The sequence below is a fragment of the Alligator mississippiensis genome, chromosome 12 (assembly GCF_030867095.1).
Source record: "Alligator mississippiensis isolate rAllMis1 chromosome 12, rAllMis1, whole genome shotgun sequence".
Classification (NCBI taxonomy): Eukaryota; Metazoa; Chordata; order Crocodylia; family Alligatoridae; genus Alligator; species Alligator mississippiensis.
In genome coordinates this window covers 17527341-17542993 of record NC_081835.1, presented here as the reverse complement: position 1 = coordinate 17542993, position 15653 = coordinate 17527341, and the positions used below count along the sequence as shown (strand labels likewise).

General features: G+C 42.4%; 1 long non-coding RNA gene across 4 annotated transcripts; it reads left to right on the top strand.

Moving 5' to 3' along the window:
* The first annotated feature begins 306 nt into the window (after positions 1-306).
* LOC109286177 (uncharacterized) lies at positions 307-15262 on the top strand. Of its 4 annotated transcripts, XR_002094129.2 has the most exons (4): positions 307-716; positions 10884-10927; positions 11549-11697; positions 12916-15262. It is a non-coding gene; the product is annotated as an uncharacterized LOC109286177 (long non-coding RNA). The 4 variants fall into 4 exon arrangements; XR_009455928.1 differs by having other exon boundaries at positions 10884-11697; XR_002094128.2 differs by lacking the exon at positions 307-716 and having other exon boundaries at positions 2167-10927.
* The last annotated feature ends 391 nt before the right edge of the window (positions 15263-15653 follow it).

The window sequence follows — 15653 nt, the reverse complement described above, 5'->3', positions numbered from 1 at the left end:
GAAATTCTGTCCACCTGTATCTGCCCTGGATTAAGACTCTTTTATCTCCTAAAGGTAAAATGTTCAATAATAACCTCAAAAGGGCATGGGGTTCCTAACTCATTATCTCTCTCCCCATTTTAGTATGGACAGTTGAAAGCATTAAAGTATTTCTTTTCCTGGTGGGTCTGTTAGTTGGCTCCTACCTGGTGTCTGGAGAGATTCCAATGCATTTTACATATGGTATCAGTGATGCATTTTGTATTACTGGGGATCTCAATATAAATGATCCCAAAGTGCAAAATTTGGATTCAGATTTTCAAACCCTCAAAGTTTAGGAGTGTTTGGATCCAGGTTTTTTTTTTTCTTTTCAGTTTGGTATAAAGATAAGGGCAGCTGCCAAAATCACTGCTACATTTGGATTTTAAGCACTGCAGAGTTCAGGGTCTTGAGGCCCCACCTCTATTTTTTTTGATAACATGAGAAGACAACGCCATTTGTTTTATAAGGCGAGTAACACACTCACTGCTTTGGGTCTGAAGTGCAGGGTCTGAGTTTCTGCATTATCACCTGGGGAACGTGAAACAAGGCACAAAGTCTTTGGTGGGAGTTACGTGCAAGTAACATTAGCAGCTGGAGATTATAAAATCTTTCATCGTCTTGGTTCCTGCTTATTTTTGTATTGTTTTTTTCTCTCAGTGCCAGAAGAAAGAGTGATTCCTGCTCCTGCAGCTGAGGTATGCGATAAACAAGAAAGAAAAAGATGCATTTATCATTGGGAATATGTTCCAAGGGCTTTTGTGACCAGAATGTTATGCTTTGGAAATAGAGCTCATTTTAGTTCCATGGTACATTTGTTTCTTTAGTTTAGTTTTGTTTTTTCTTTCTTTTTTTTTTCTCTCTTTTTAATAGTATCTAAATCACTGAAGTTTACACTTATCCAATTTAAAAATCCCATTCCCTTTGAAGATTCCTGACATTGGCACCTTTCTGCCTGTTGGAAGATTTTAGCCAGATTATCTGTGTAATCCACTAGAGTTCCTACATCACCCATCATAACCTGTCCTTTAAAACCTGTCATGGTTCAACCTCTGTTGAGAATAATATGAACTGGCCACTCTTCCCAGTCAGATGATCTTGTTTGGGATCAATAGTTAATTTGTTTAACAGCACTCTTACTTTTTATCTGTAATAACTGGGACACACAATGCAAAATCCAATTTCAATCTCTGTCAAATGCTAAAAATAACAAACCTGCCCAATTGGAAGAAATGATCTCTAGTGGTTAGGGATGAAGAGAACTGAACTCACTTCCCTGCTCAGTTCCACCTCAGACTTGCCTCAGGCAAGTTACTTAGGCTAGGGATAGACATTCAAAAAGCTTGAGCCTGAATTGATTCAGTCTTTGCAGGTTAATCTAATCTGTCTAGGCTGAACTGTTTTGCAACTGTCCAGACATTCCCTCTGGCCTGAAGAAATGCAGGCATATGCCTGCAGTGGCTCAGGCTAGAAGCTGGCAGGTGCTAGAGCAGCCCTCCTTTCCCTTCCATAACGCTGAGCTGATGTGGGGTGTAGCTAGGCCCCAGCAGGATGCTCTGATTAGGTAGGGGTTTAAACCCCCACCCTATCTGCACAGTCCCAGGATTCCCCGCTTGCTGCTCAAGGGATGGCAGAGTTGCCAGCCCCCAGCCCCAGGCTAGCATTCTTAGGCAAAGGGGGGATGTACAGTGTATGTATCTATTGATGATACTGAGCTTTTCAATCTCCTTCTCCCTGCTTCTTCATATTGTCTGTAAACCTGACAGGGGCGGGAGCCAGCAGGGAGCTGATAACAGTGTTTATCAGCCCATCAACAAAACAAAAGCCTCTTTCGTTAGTTCAAGCTCTTCTTCAACAGCTTTTTCCAAGGAAGGACCTGAGGGACATTACCAGCTGACCTGTTGATTATCTCCAAAAAGTCCTAAGCAGGCACTGCTCTGTTTGCCTGCGCCAGTGAAATTGGAGACACATGCACACAGACACCTCTCAGCATTAGCTAGCATACCACATGCCTAGGGTCCATGGGGCTGGGGTCCATGCTGTGAGAGATGGGAGGGAGGGAGGAATCCCTGGAGGGTGGGGCAGGGGAAAGCAAGGCAGATCCTTCTGTGCCTGCAGTCTCCTCCAGAGCTCTGGCTAGGGAACAGAGGGGCAGAGCCAGCCCTGTTCTCTTGAGCAGACAGCACAGCCCAAGGCTGCAAAGCATCTGGGATGCTGGGGGACTCTGGTTTAACTTAAACCAGAAAGGGGTTTGGGAAAGACATTGCATAAACCGGTCTAACCCAAATCAGTTAAGTCTGATACTACATTCAACCAGGTTTATCTTAAATGAGTTTCAGCCATTTTGAAGCTGGTTTATGTGCACTGAACTTATGTTCTATTACAGGTTTAAACCAGATTCTGATCACTTAAACTGGTTTAGGTATAATGTCTGTTCCTAGCTTTAGTGTCTCTACCTCATATCCCCCAAAGTGGGGATAATGACATTATCTGGAATGTTAAAGATATTTGAGACTGTGAAGTGCTCAAATTATGGTAATAGGGATTATTTAAATATCCAAAAGATCTATTCATATTTTTGAAGAAGCAAGGAATTTTTGGTGATATTGTTCGTTAGACGAACTGTGTAATTAGGAGAGAAGTTAGACAAGGTTTTGGGCATAAAGTGCTTAATGCTCTGACATCTTAGAGAATCATAGAGAATGAGGGTTGGAAGGGACCTCAGGAGGTCATCTAGTTCAACTGCCTGCTCAAAGCAGGACCAGCCCCAACTATATCATCCCAGCCAAGGTTTTCTCTAGCCTCCAACTTCCGAGGATAGAGATTCCACAACCTCTCTGGGTAGTTTGTTCCAGTGCTTTACTACCCTCCTAGTAAGAGTTTTTTCCTAATATCCAACCTAAACTTCCTTTACTGCACCTTGAGGCCATTGATCCTTGTTCTATTATCTGCTAACACTGAGAACAGTCCATCTCTATCCTCCTTGGAGCCACTTTCAAGGAGCTGAAGGCTGCTATTAAATCCCACCTCAGTTTTCTCTTCTCCAGACTAAATAAGCCCAGTTTCCTCAGCCTCTCCTCAGAAGTCATGTGACTCAGTCCTCTAACTATTTCCGTTACTGGACTTTCTGCAATTTGTCCACATCCTTTCTGTAGTGGGGAGCCTGAAACTGGACATAATACTCCATATACGGCCTCACCAGTGCCAAATAGAGGGAAATAATCACTACCCTAAATCTGCTGACAACGCTCCTCCTAATGCATCCCAGTATACCATTAGTCTTTTTGGCAATAAGGCACACTGGTTCATATTCAGTTTGTTCACTCTAACTCCTACATCCTTTTCTGCACAGCTGATGCTTAGGCAATCGGTTTGCACCCTGTACTGGTGCATGGAATTGTTCCATCCAAAGTGCAGGACCTTGCACTTGTTCTTATTGAACCTCATGAGATCTTGCCCAACCATACAACTGGTCCAATAAAAGAGATTGCTGAAAACACCCTTGATTGTCACATTATTGCCTGGACCACCATGACTAAATCAGACCTACTCCTAGATTGGCAGACAGTCTGCTCAAATCAAGACACCAGCAGATTGGATTCTATCAGCCCAACAAGGAAAGTGAATTCCAGAGCTGAAGGTCTGCCTCCCTTATCTCAAACTCTTTGGGGGTTTTCTACTGTGAAGTGTTGCAGAAGTGATAACAGAGACTGTGCTCTTTTGAGGGGCTTCCACTTCCTAATTGGAGAGTTTCAACTTATAATACAAAGACTATTTGCAACCCAAAACTGTGGATGCATGTGTAGACTCCCAAATGATAAGTACACTCTTTTTAAAGAAGAAAGAGAATCAGTTTCCCTTTTACCTACCTGCCAGATCCAAGTTCAGGATTTTGTATTTGAAGGAGAAGAGCTAGTAATATTGCTAAAAATCTAAATCAGTGTCACAAAGGCAGCACCTTGTTCTGCCTTGAGTGCTATTGATTTCTTCAACTGTTGCATGAAAGATATAGAGCTATGGTTCTGGCAAGGTATGACGTTCCATTCATTTTCAAAACTGCTACTGTGAAGCTTTACTCTCTCTGATATTTAAAGAGGTAGGGATTATTCCTGTTCTCTGTGCTATATGGAAGTAATTGTTCCTTTTCTCAAAGGGCACAGGAAGAAATCTGGCTATGTACTGTGCAAGGACTGTTCGTGACACTTGCAGAAACACCTGAGTACATGATATCTGTGTATGGTGGACTTGGCTGGCATCTCAGGGTACTAAATTCTGATATACTTTCACCCTTAAAACCATTTAATTAAGCAGGGGACCAAACTCTGAGCTCAGGCATGAGACTTTTCCTCTTTCAGTCACCAAAACAAATCCAGTCCAAGTTATTCTCTCATGGTCCATGTGAACTAGTTTGTGGCCTCAGTTTGCTTTCTAGAGGACTTATTAATGCTTTGCTCTCAGCCTCTCTCCAGACTTTTCTTCCTGAGCAGGTCTGTATGAACACTAAGACTGACATTCCCTCTCTTTCTTATATAGTTCTTCCTGTCTGCCTGAGGTACAATAGCATGATAAAGCTTAGATACAAGTACTTTGCAGAAAAGACTTGGGTTTCCTCTCAATTTGGCACCTTTCATATACTCTTATTCATGTAGATGCTCCCTAATGGATTTACACACTCCCTAAATGTGTATTATTTCTTTTCATTAAGTACCAAGGCCATTTTGTCAAAGTGTCTGCCAGAACATAATGGTGCAGAGAAGAACTGGGAAGTTGGGATTTGAATCCTTGCTTGCTCTTCTGTGTTCAAGCCAGGCTGTTACAGTGGCTGGTTCCCCATACACCCAATAGCATCACGTTTTAAATATATATGCGTCACAAATGCACAACAGCATATTTCTATAGATAGCATAAGGTTCCTCTGTTCCCAGTTATAAAGGAAACATATATAGCAAATTTTGCCCATGGTATAAGCTCAAATGCACCCTGGTTGTTTCTCAGCTCTAGTATTAAAGCTAGCAAAGGAAGGGATTGGGCAGTAAAGGGGGGAGCACACCAAATAGTGTAAGCTAGAAAAATAGTAGCTCTCTCTGCTAATCGCACCTAATGAACTGTCTATTGTTAATCAAAACACTGTTGTGGATTACCACAAGCAGCCAGTGAGTAGAGAAAGGAGAATTACTCTATAATGTATTAGTGTCTGTGCAGTGTAAAGGAGGGAGTAGGTGCTTTCCGAGTAGGTTTCAAATCCAGTTTCAGCCCCTGAAGATCCTATAGCCTAGAGCAGTGGTCACCAAGCAGTGGATCTTGAATTACCAGTAGATCTTGGAGCCTCTTGCAGTAGATCTCAGAGGCTCTTGGAGTCATCTGAGGCTGGTGTTGGGGGTTGAGTGCCCACATGCATGTACACACGTGCCCCAGCCCAGCAGGTCAGTCCGTGGGGGAGGGAAGGGGTGGGGGCTAGATCGAGGCCCCCATGGTGAGGGACAGTACTGCAGAGGCAGGAGCAGGGGTAAGTTGAGCAGGGCCCCAGCTGGGTTGTACTTACCAGCTGGTGAGGCGCAGCCTCAAATAATTTTTTCTCGATCTGTCACCCTTCTTCCCTCCCCACACACTCCCCTGCTAGGCGGGGGAATGGTGCATGCTATATCTTGGGCTGCTTTTAAATGCCAAAGGTGATCTCTGACTTAAAAAGGTGGGAGACCACTGATCTAGATGGACGATATGCATATAAATGACAAGAGGATGAAATGCAGCCAAAGCAGTGCAAGTGAACTGTAAACATTAGATGAGCCTTTTTAAACCTTTGGTTTTTTTTCCATGCTGTCATTTCTTGTTGGGGCAGAAGGTGCTTCTCAATGTGGGGGTGAAGATTTTTTTGGTCATTCAACACAATAGTATATTTGTGTCACAACCCGAGGGTGTGATTTTTGTTTGTGTGTGCTTCGGCACTGCTAAATTATTTCCCGCCACTCGTAGCTTTCTTTGCAGCGTGCATTTCTAGGTTGCAAAAAGAGAAATGCACGGTGCAAAGAGTTCCCGCCATTCGTATGCAGATCTATGTCCCACTATTGGCCAGTTCTAAATTATTCCCACGTGGCGGCTAGCGATTGGCTTGCTAGCCGTATAAGAGGCTTGAGCGGTTTCCGCCCAAGTTGGAGGACTCCACGACTATCAGGAGGAAGAGAACTTCACGTCTCATGAAGATCTCTAAGCACTACGGAGCCTATTGGACCCAGCGTGTATATCAAGAAGGCTACAGGGGTCTGATCAGCCTCTCGCCTCTTCCCGTCGCTGCCTAATCCCTCGACGTACCCTTCCCTGCGCGCAAGTTCCACGGAGCCTAGCAAACTTCGTGTGAGTGTATCCAGAGCTCTGTCCGGGTTCGAGTCCTGCAGGTTTATCTTCCCGTCGCCGAAAACCCATTGTGACGTACTCTCGTGTTTTGCATCTTCCCGTCGCCGAAAACCCCCTGCGACGTATTCTTGTGCCCTGCAGGTTTGAGTTTTGTTTTGTTCTGTTTTGTAACCGCAACTCAAGCAAGTTTTCCTGCCTGCACCGCGACCATCTTCGGTGTAAGTAAAATAATCTTTAATCAACCACTAAGCTTCCATGCCTAATTCTAGCGTGCCGCCTGCCTTCCCCAACCTGGCGTGTCCGGGCTGCTGGCCACAGCCCGCCGCGTGAAAAAAGGGCCTCGGACTGCTCCTGGCCCGCACAATTTGAAGGGAAGACTCCATTTTGGTCAAATCCTGGAAGGTACTGAGCATGCATAGCTTCTGTGAAGTCACAAAGTATATGATGATAATCTGAATCTCCTAGGATTAAATCTTTTGATTCCAATCTCTTGGAAGTTTTATCTAATGTAGTTTATCTTTGTCTCTCTCAGGCTGCAGCACTGGCTAAGAAAAGTTATGCACAATGGAATGATTAAATCATGCCTTTTCAAAGAATCAAAGGCATGTCCTTTCTGCTATGCAGAAATCCTGTTCCTGTTACATCCATCTAGCCAGATTCAGGATTTCTTTGGGATTTTAAATTTCTTAGGAGACTCTGAAGAACAACTGAATCCGGTTAAAGCCAGTTTTGCTCTTCCATATACTCAGGGCCATCTGTAATTGCATTCATATTCCTTTCGTGTTACAGCAGATGGAAAATCACTTTGAAGCCTGATTTTATGCTCTAAAGAAAATCATTCACATTGTGACAGCATTTCAAAGTATTTCCAACTAACATCCTTATTCTGTATGTATCACTGTCTATTACCGCACTAGAGAAAAGACACTGCAGTGATATCATAGGCGGGGAACAAGAATAACTTCTTCAGTTTTTGCTCAAAACCAATCTCTTCTTGACCAGGCCTGCAAATGATGGGGTTACAGCTTGGGATGTGTCCTCCTCAGGCCACTGTGTTCTCACAAAAACTGAAGCTAATTGGACTGTTCATGTACTTATAGTTAAACACATGCACTTCATTGCTTTGCTGAAATAAGGGTAGATTGGCACTAGCCCATGTTGGGATGGTGCCAAAGCACAACATTTACAGGGGATTTCCAGGAGATAACATGTCTCCACCATCCTTCCCAGGGGTCCAGGTAGCATCTTCCCTGTCCCAAGTACAGGTACTCTTCACTTAACGTCGTCCCGGTTCACGTTGTTTTGTTATTACGCCACTGATCTATTACAGAACATACTTGTTTAAAGCTGTGCAATGTTCGGTTTTAATGTTGTTTGGCCGCTGCCTGCTAGTGGGTAACTAATGTGACAATTGGATTTGCTTAACATCGTTTTGCTTTAAGTTGCATTTTTCAAGAACATAACTATGGCATTAAGTGAGGAGTAGCTGTAGAGATGTTGCCCCAAGCAAAGGCGGCACAGGAATGAGGGACTCATCCTTCTACTGTCATGCCACAGTGTACCTATTTGGGACAGTTCCAAGTGGGCCCATTATGGGACATATTTTCACCTTTTTCTGGAAACCTGTTACCTACTCACCTTAATGCCTCTGAAGAGTAAGTATAGAGCTAGACTGATGGCCACTAAAAGACCTGAGGAAAGAGATGTATCTGTTATACTATTGAGCATGAGGCATGATAAACAGCATGAATATTTAACAGTTAATATTAGCAACATGAATATTTAGTGTGAGCAGCATGAATATTTAGCAGCTATAGCAAAACAAAAATGCCTGGAAAGGTCCCTGTCTTTATCAGAGTCCATAGATTGCTGCCCAGTCCCTGTCAAGATGATTAGGCTTAAGTTTAAACATTCTGATTTTTGTCTTGGTCATGAGCATGCATGTCTGTGTTGCTATCTGTGCTGTTTAACTTGGGAGCAGCTATTCTAGTAGAAAATACAGGACTATTCCTTGAGGAGCTCTGTATTTCCACTTATAATCATTTAAATGGCACAATGACAATGAGCTGATTGAAACAAGTGTGCACATGTTGCGAAAAGGACTACACCCATGCAGAGGAAAGGGAAACTACAGGACTGCAGTACCGTAAGATACTCTTTCAGACTGATTTTACAGCTTCAGGATACAGCCTGAGAGAAAAGAACAGTTCAGAGCAACTGCCTTCCCTTAAAGCTTATGAAATTGGGGAACAACATTGTACTTTGTTACTAGTATAAGGCAGCAGAGAAATTCCTTGGTCTACTAAAGGGTCAGAAACAGCTTTTCAAACAGTCTGCTCTTGGCCTGAGAAGGAGAACTTGACTCGGACAAAGGACATAGAGCACACTTGAGTTGTGATAAAGGACCCAGTTACAACAATCTTCATTTTTCATCAGATGGGGTTGTTCACAGAGTCTGTGCTTCCCCAGTATACAATTCTCCATCTTAAACGAAGAGATCTTGCATCCAAGCAGAGCACAAGAACAAAGATTTGCTGTTGCTTTGGGCTGCAATAACGATGACGGTGGCTACCACCAACTTTGTAGAACTCCTTGGGTTGCATATGATCCAAGGGAGAGATTCTGTTCATCCCTACTCTGAAGATCTGGCATTTAAAAGAGAGAATTGTAGAGGAAACTATAAGGCATCCACTCCAAGGATGAAATCTCAGGCCAGTTGGAGAGAAGGGAAAAAAAGGAGTAGCTGCAAACAGAAAGCAGATGGAAAACCAAGAGACAGCAATCATCAAACTCAACATTAGGGCCAAGATGCAGCTTAGACAGTTGTTTTCATTGAAATTCACCTTGTGAGAGAAATTTGTCAACTTTACTCTAGATCTGGATTTTCTCAGCTGGCAAATTAAAAAAAAAAAAAGATCAAATGCATTGAAGATTCAATCTCCAAGCCCAGCATTCAGAACATTCAAACAACTTTTCGCTTTCCACATGAGCAAGATTAAATTATCATGCCAGTCACCCTCCAGTTTAAAATGCTACTGCTGAATTCAGTCTGACTGCTATTCTCTTTTGCTGCATTTAATGTGGGTCGTTTAAAGAATGGGATGCAATGATGCTATGGGAAAAAAATCTTCATAGATAGAAATATCTAAAGGGTCATTTTTCATTTAGAGTCTGCTTTCTCCCTTCCAAGAGAGAGAGCAAACTGCATGTGGGAGTCTCACTCCCAACCAGAAGCCAGTAACTGGTTTGTGTGTGAAGTGCTGTTTCCCCTGTTAAACCTCATCCAGGTAGAGTTTTACAACTTCACTTTCACTTGTACAGCCCTTATTTAAACCTAGCATTTCTATCACCAGTCAAAGGAGCAAAGCAAAACATTTAATGGTCTGTTTGACAAATGTTCATTATTAAGAGCTGTAAGGCCTTTAGCAATAAAGAGTAGACTGACTTAGTGTAAATAACAGATTATGTTGTTCCATATTGATTTTCTTTTTCTCTCTCAGTGACTCCCCATGTGAAATGTGCTTCTTTTACAAGTCAAAGGGTGATTTTTCAGCCTGCCAGCACTCCAGGCTGGGGGTTTGGGAAGGAAGCTTTTATTCGCTGCCTCCATCATCTCTGTAAATAAATCTCACAATTAAGACACAGTTGATCATTTGATGGTGACTGGTAAAGCAGGATAAAAACCTACTTGTGGGCTCTGTAAAGCTAATCCCACTTTAAAGAACCCGCTGTGAGGTGTTTCCAGTAGGACTGTGCGAAGCTTCGGTCTCTGTTTTGATTTGGCGGACATTCAGTGGTTGAATCTCCAAATCCAAATCGAATCAGATGACCTTTTAACCTCTCTGAATTGATTCGGACAGATTTAGCGATTTGGACATAGAGACAGCTTTTAAATGAAGTATGTCTGGTCCACTTCTGGGCTCGCTGCCGAGCATGCTGGAGAGCCCCCCACACTGCTGTGGGATGCTCCGTGCCCCCCAGCACTGCAGCGATCACGAGCTGCACTGCTACCTCAAGGTATGTAGAAAAAACTTTTAAAGCTGTGTCTGTGTCCGAATCACCGATTCACCGAATCAGCATTGAATCATCAGATTCGGATTTGGCCAAATCGAATTGGGGACAGCGATGTGAATGAACGGATTGAATTACTGTCCCTGATTCGGACCGAATCCGAACTGAATGGGGCCCGTTTTGCACACCCCTCGTTTCTAGTTCCTGTTACTTTTTAGTGCCTTTCTTGAGCCTGCTCACCCCTTTTTGTTGTGTGAGACCTACAAACCCAAACAGCTCCCTAAGGGACAAGAGTGCAGAGCATTTATGTTCTTCATGCCAGGTTCCTCCTGTGTGAATCAAAGAGTAACAGCAGTGACTGTGTGTATATAGAGTTGACAAATAATAGAGAGTAGCACCACCCTGCCCTTGAATGCAGGGGAGCTAGAAATTAAAACATCTGAACAGCTTTGGTTGAACCTTCTTGAAAGGGGCTCTGATCAGCTGATTCTACCATTGAACAGATGTGTGCAGATGCTGCTCTTCCTCCTGTACTCAACAGACATAGGTAGGTGTTCAGTTCTTTTTTAAAGTCATTCTCATCGGGAATTTTCCTCTTTGAAACGTGCCAAGTCATGCTGTCTCCACTGAATTCTCTGACTGTTTATCTGAGAACCAGTGACCTAGTTAAACATCAAAGATGCTTTCCCTTAGTTTGGAGGGCCAGAGGTGTAAAGAAACTTAAAGGCTAAGTACAGACAGTTAAAAAGCCTGAGGCTGAATTGATTCAATCGTTGCATGTTAGTCTAAGCTGTGTAGACTGAACCAGTAAGCAAGTGCACAGACATTCACTTTTAATTCTGGGAATGCAGCCACATGGCTGCAGTGGCCCAAGCCAGGAGCCGGAGAGCACTACAGTGCACCTCCTGCTGGGCTGGAGTAGACAGCTTGGGCCAAGGCTAATCCACCCACCCTGTGATGGGGTTTGTAGGGAAGGTGCAAAGCATCCTGGCATGCTGGGGGGACTGAGAGTTAACTTGAATCTGGAGGAGATCTGGGACAGAAATTCAATAAACAGATTTAACCTAAATCAGTTAATTCTGATACTACATCCATCCAGATTTATTGTAAGCTGGTTTCAGCCATTATGAAAGCGGTTTATGTGCACTGAACTTCTGTTTTGTTACAGATTTGAACATGTTTTTGGTCACTTATACCGGTTTATTTGTAACTGCTGTCTGTAGCCAAAGCAGTCAGCCCACTTCATAAGCTTAAAATGGCATTGCCTCAGGTGACATTGTACAGCTATTATACATCAGAAATGAATGCATCAAAAAGGTGAGTGAGGAGTTTTAGAGTTTATAAGACATTACATATTTTTTTCATTAATATAAAGGGTGCATATTCCCTAATGGCACATAGATTTAAAAACACCGAGTGACAGAGAATCCTGCTTTTTTTTTTTACTTCAAAACAAAGCTTTTTTAAAAAAAGCATTTCTCTTACTACATCTGATTCCACTTTTTTTTTCAAATCAAACATGTTCTCTCACTCTCTAATTTTCTATATTTAAAAAATATTTTCCTCGATTATAACTGTTGAATGAGTCTCAGTGACTATTTATCCTTAGGACCTCTGTGAGGAAGAAAGTTTACCAAGAAGAAAATGGTAATAGCAAGACCTGAACTGAGAGAGCACCAGTGAGGTACAATATGTTGAGGTTTTAAGCCATAGAGCAGGATCTGATGCCGTTGCTGTTAGTAGTACTCAGAATATGACAGTTGCTGCCCAAGCTTATGAAACAGTTCAGTCCTTTCCTCTCCAATCTTCTGCTTTAAGCTACTACTAAGAGAGACTGAGCTTGGCTGACTGTCATAGAGCTCTGATGTCAGCACTGAAGTTGAGTAAAATTATGTGCACCATCATGATCTATTTTCAGAGTGTGCAAAGTTCATTCTTTACAGAATATTGGGCCTGTCAAAATATAAAATAATAAGGTAGGATGAAAGGAAGTACCTTGACTTTTTCCTGGTTCTTCCATCTAAGACTACAAAAGTACTTTACAAACAACTGTGAAGTTACATCTCTCAGCACCCCTGAGAGGCAGATCAGCATTATTTTTCCTGAGGGACAGATCATTTAGGGTTCAGATGTTCAAAAGTGCCCAAATCTAGACACCTGTGCCTTGACTTTCAGAGATGCTAGTACCCAGATGTAGTCTGTAAGAGCTGTACCTGTGTTGTTCAGAATATCTGGCATCCTCTTTTGAAAACATTGCTCAAAGTGACTTGCCCACAGTGAATCAGGAGTAGCAGTAGAAATAGACCTTGAATCTTTTAACATCCTGTCCTGATGCTTGAACAAAAAAACTATTTTCCTTTGAACATCTTCTGTACAGAATGGAAAACTCAGGTTATAATGCCTCATTCTTGTGATGGAGGTGTTAGTAGAAACAAACTCAGAAATGGCCCTTCTTAGTGGTTGTAGGGAGATTTTGGAGTCTATTGGTCCAATCTTAGTCCTTTATCATGAAGACCATTAACCTTCATCTTGCAGCAATTCTTGCTTCAGAGTTGGGAGAATGGAGAAGATAAGAAGTGGAGAAGATGAATAAAGCCTAACACAGACTGCCGCTTTGTCCTCTGTTCAGGTTAGAGGCATGGAAGAAGAAAGAAAATGGAAGGGCTAAGAATGCAAAGGAGAAGTGAACAGCAATGGAGTTCCAAAACCAGCAGTATCTCTGGTATCAAACAAGCCAGTCACTGCACCCGACTAGCCGCTTCCCCATGCTGTAAGGCTCGTTACAGTTAATAATGAGTAATATGTGCATGCAAATGTTAACAAGGAGAAATCCTGGTTTGTCCAAGCACAGAGGCATCTGGGTCCTAAGTTTAATTTTAATTGGGAAGGGAGCAGGGGAAGCTGCTGTAGAAGAACTGGAGGTGAAGCAGAAGCATTGTCAAGTGGTAGAAAACGGTTTCACTAGAGAATCTCTTGCCAAACTGCGATATTGCATTCCCCACCCACCCATTATTAAAGCTATATTGCAGTCTCACACACCTCCCTATTTCAATAGTGTTCACATTCAGGTTTTGGTTTGACAGAAGCCTCTATTAAAATACTCGGATCTGAACATTGCGCATCTCAGATTTGAATAGTGTTCCTGTTTGGATCCATCTCTGCTATTGGACTATGTCCCTCAAGTTCAAAATCATGTCAAACCTTTCCTAGAAAGGCATGAAGATAAATTTCTTCATGGAACAAAATATTTCCATTTATTTTTTCCCCCTTTGGGCTTTGTTCTGTCCTGTTTCTCCTTTCAAACTGCCTCTCTTCTCCCTTGCTGCTTGTGATCGTGTACAACACCCATCTCTCTCCAAGCACAGAAATAAAGCTGCAGTCATTCTCAGTTACCACTGAAATGTCAGCTCACCCAGTTCATTTTTTCCCATTGTACTGGGTGGGGTGGTAACTTAGTTGCATACAGAAACAGGCTCTTTCTTTTTTTAGTATTATCGACTATATTAAGCTATTCACCAGGCTGCCAGTTTGGCCCATTACTAAGGAAAATAAGTAGTTTCTCTTCTGCTGTGGAGAATTGTAAGTTATGAAGTACTTATGTGAGGTCTGCTCTTGATTCAGCCATTCATTGTAGAAATCCTGCTTTGTGTATGATACTCCAGAACAAGCCAGTTAAAGCAGCAGTATAGTATTAGGGACAAATTCCCCTTTCATAATGCTGCTTTAAAAATAAAAACACGTCTGTACTGTGAGCCTATAAACAGCATGAGTTGCCCTGAGATGAGGACAACACACAATTACCATCCTGAGATGCTGGAGCACAGACACACAGCATTATCGTTCCACTCGCCTTCGTTATTCGGTTCAATCAGCGTATTGAAATATACAGATGAATTCTGTTTTGCCAAATGTTCCCGGGGCAGGACTCTTGAATGCAGCTGCATTTTAATAATCTGTCTGCCGCATGAAGACAGCTTGTGACAGACAGAGCAGAGAGCAATGAGTTGGCCAATGAAAACACAGGTGGTAGATCTCATTTGAAGGGTCCTAGCCTTTCTGCTGCCTCTATAAAGATTAGATGAAATCTTCTGGATTCAAGGCTCTTCTCACCTTGTTCAGGACAAGTATCAGCAACAATCCTTGGGTTTTTCCCCCTTACCTCATGCCTTGTGGCTTTGGCAGGGAAGTCACACTAATGGAAATGTACTGAAATGGAATGCAAAACCTTCTGAAACTTGCCTGTGTCTTTTGTATGCACAAAATGCAGGCCAGGACTATGCAAAAAAAAATGTTGCTGTCATTTTTAAATCTTGGTGTGGGGGGTGAGGGAAAGAAACCTGCTTTGATTTATGTTCTCTCTTCAAACCCAGGTGAACTTGGCAATTTTGCATGGTATGGATGCGGAAAGAGGGAGATCTTCCATTTGTAACTGACTTTTACTTTAAGCTTTTGCCTTTTTTTCAGAACCCATGGCTCAAAAAATGTTGAGCATCTACAAAATGAAATTACTGAATTTACTAGCTCTCCTCTCTGCTCCATTCTCTTGCCTAATCTTTGCTGTCTGAAAGCCAGAACGCAAAGTGAGAAGGAACTTTTTGCCACCTCCAAAAAAGTCATTGCATTGGTATATGTGGGAAGGGCTTCCGTTCTAAAGATGGCCTTCAGCATGTGGGTTACGTATGAGGGCTGATTTTAGAATAGAGTAAGTCCTGGCAGAATTGAGGGTCTGTCTTCAGTTCTGTAATTACGGTATGAAGTTTGGATTTGGAGTTTTTTATTGCTTACGTGTCACAGTCCTTTTCAAATGACCACTGGCAGATGCATTGGTAGAATAAGTTTCCTAGATTAACTACCAAAAAAAATAAAACCAACCATGATTCTTTTTATGAGTATCTGTTATTTCCACAGTTTGGCTCTTTTATAATTAAATTTTATTTCTGCCATCATGATGTACTGTACTTTCCAATTAAAGTGAAGCAGCCCCATGCTACAACTAGCTTACAATCTACAAGCCACATCCTGGAAACTTGTAATCTCTTTTGAACGAGTAGAACTCTTCATGTAAGGGCGACCCACTAGGGCAGAGTGAAGCTTCGGTCCCTGATTCGATTCAGCGGAGATTCGGCCCAATTCAGTGACCGAATCTGTGACTCCAAATTGAATTAGAGGACCCTTTAATCTCTCTGAATCTATTCAGAGAGATTCAGAAAGATTCAGGACTTGGACATTAATACAGCAGGGCTGTGCGAAGCTTCAGGTGCTGATTCAATTTG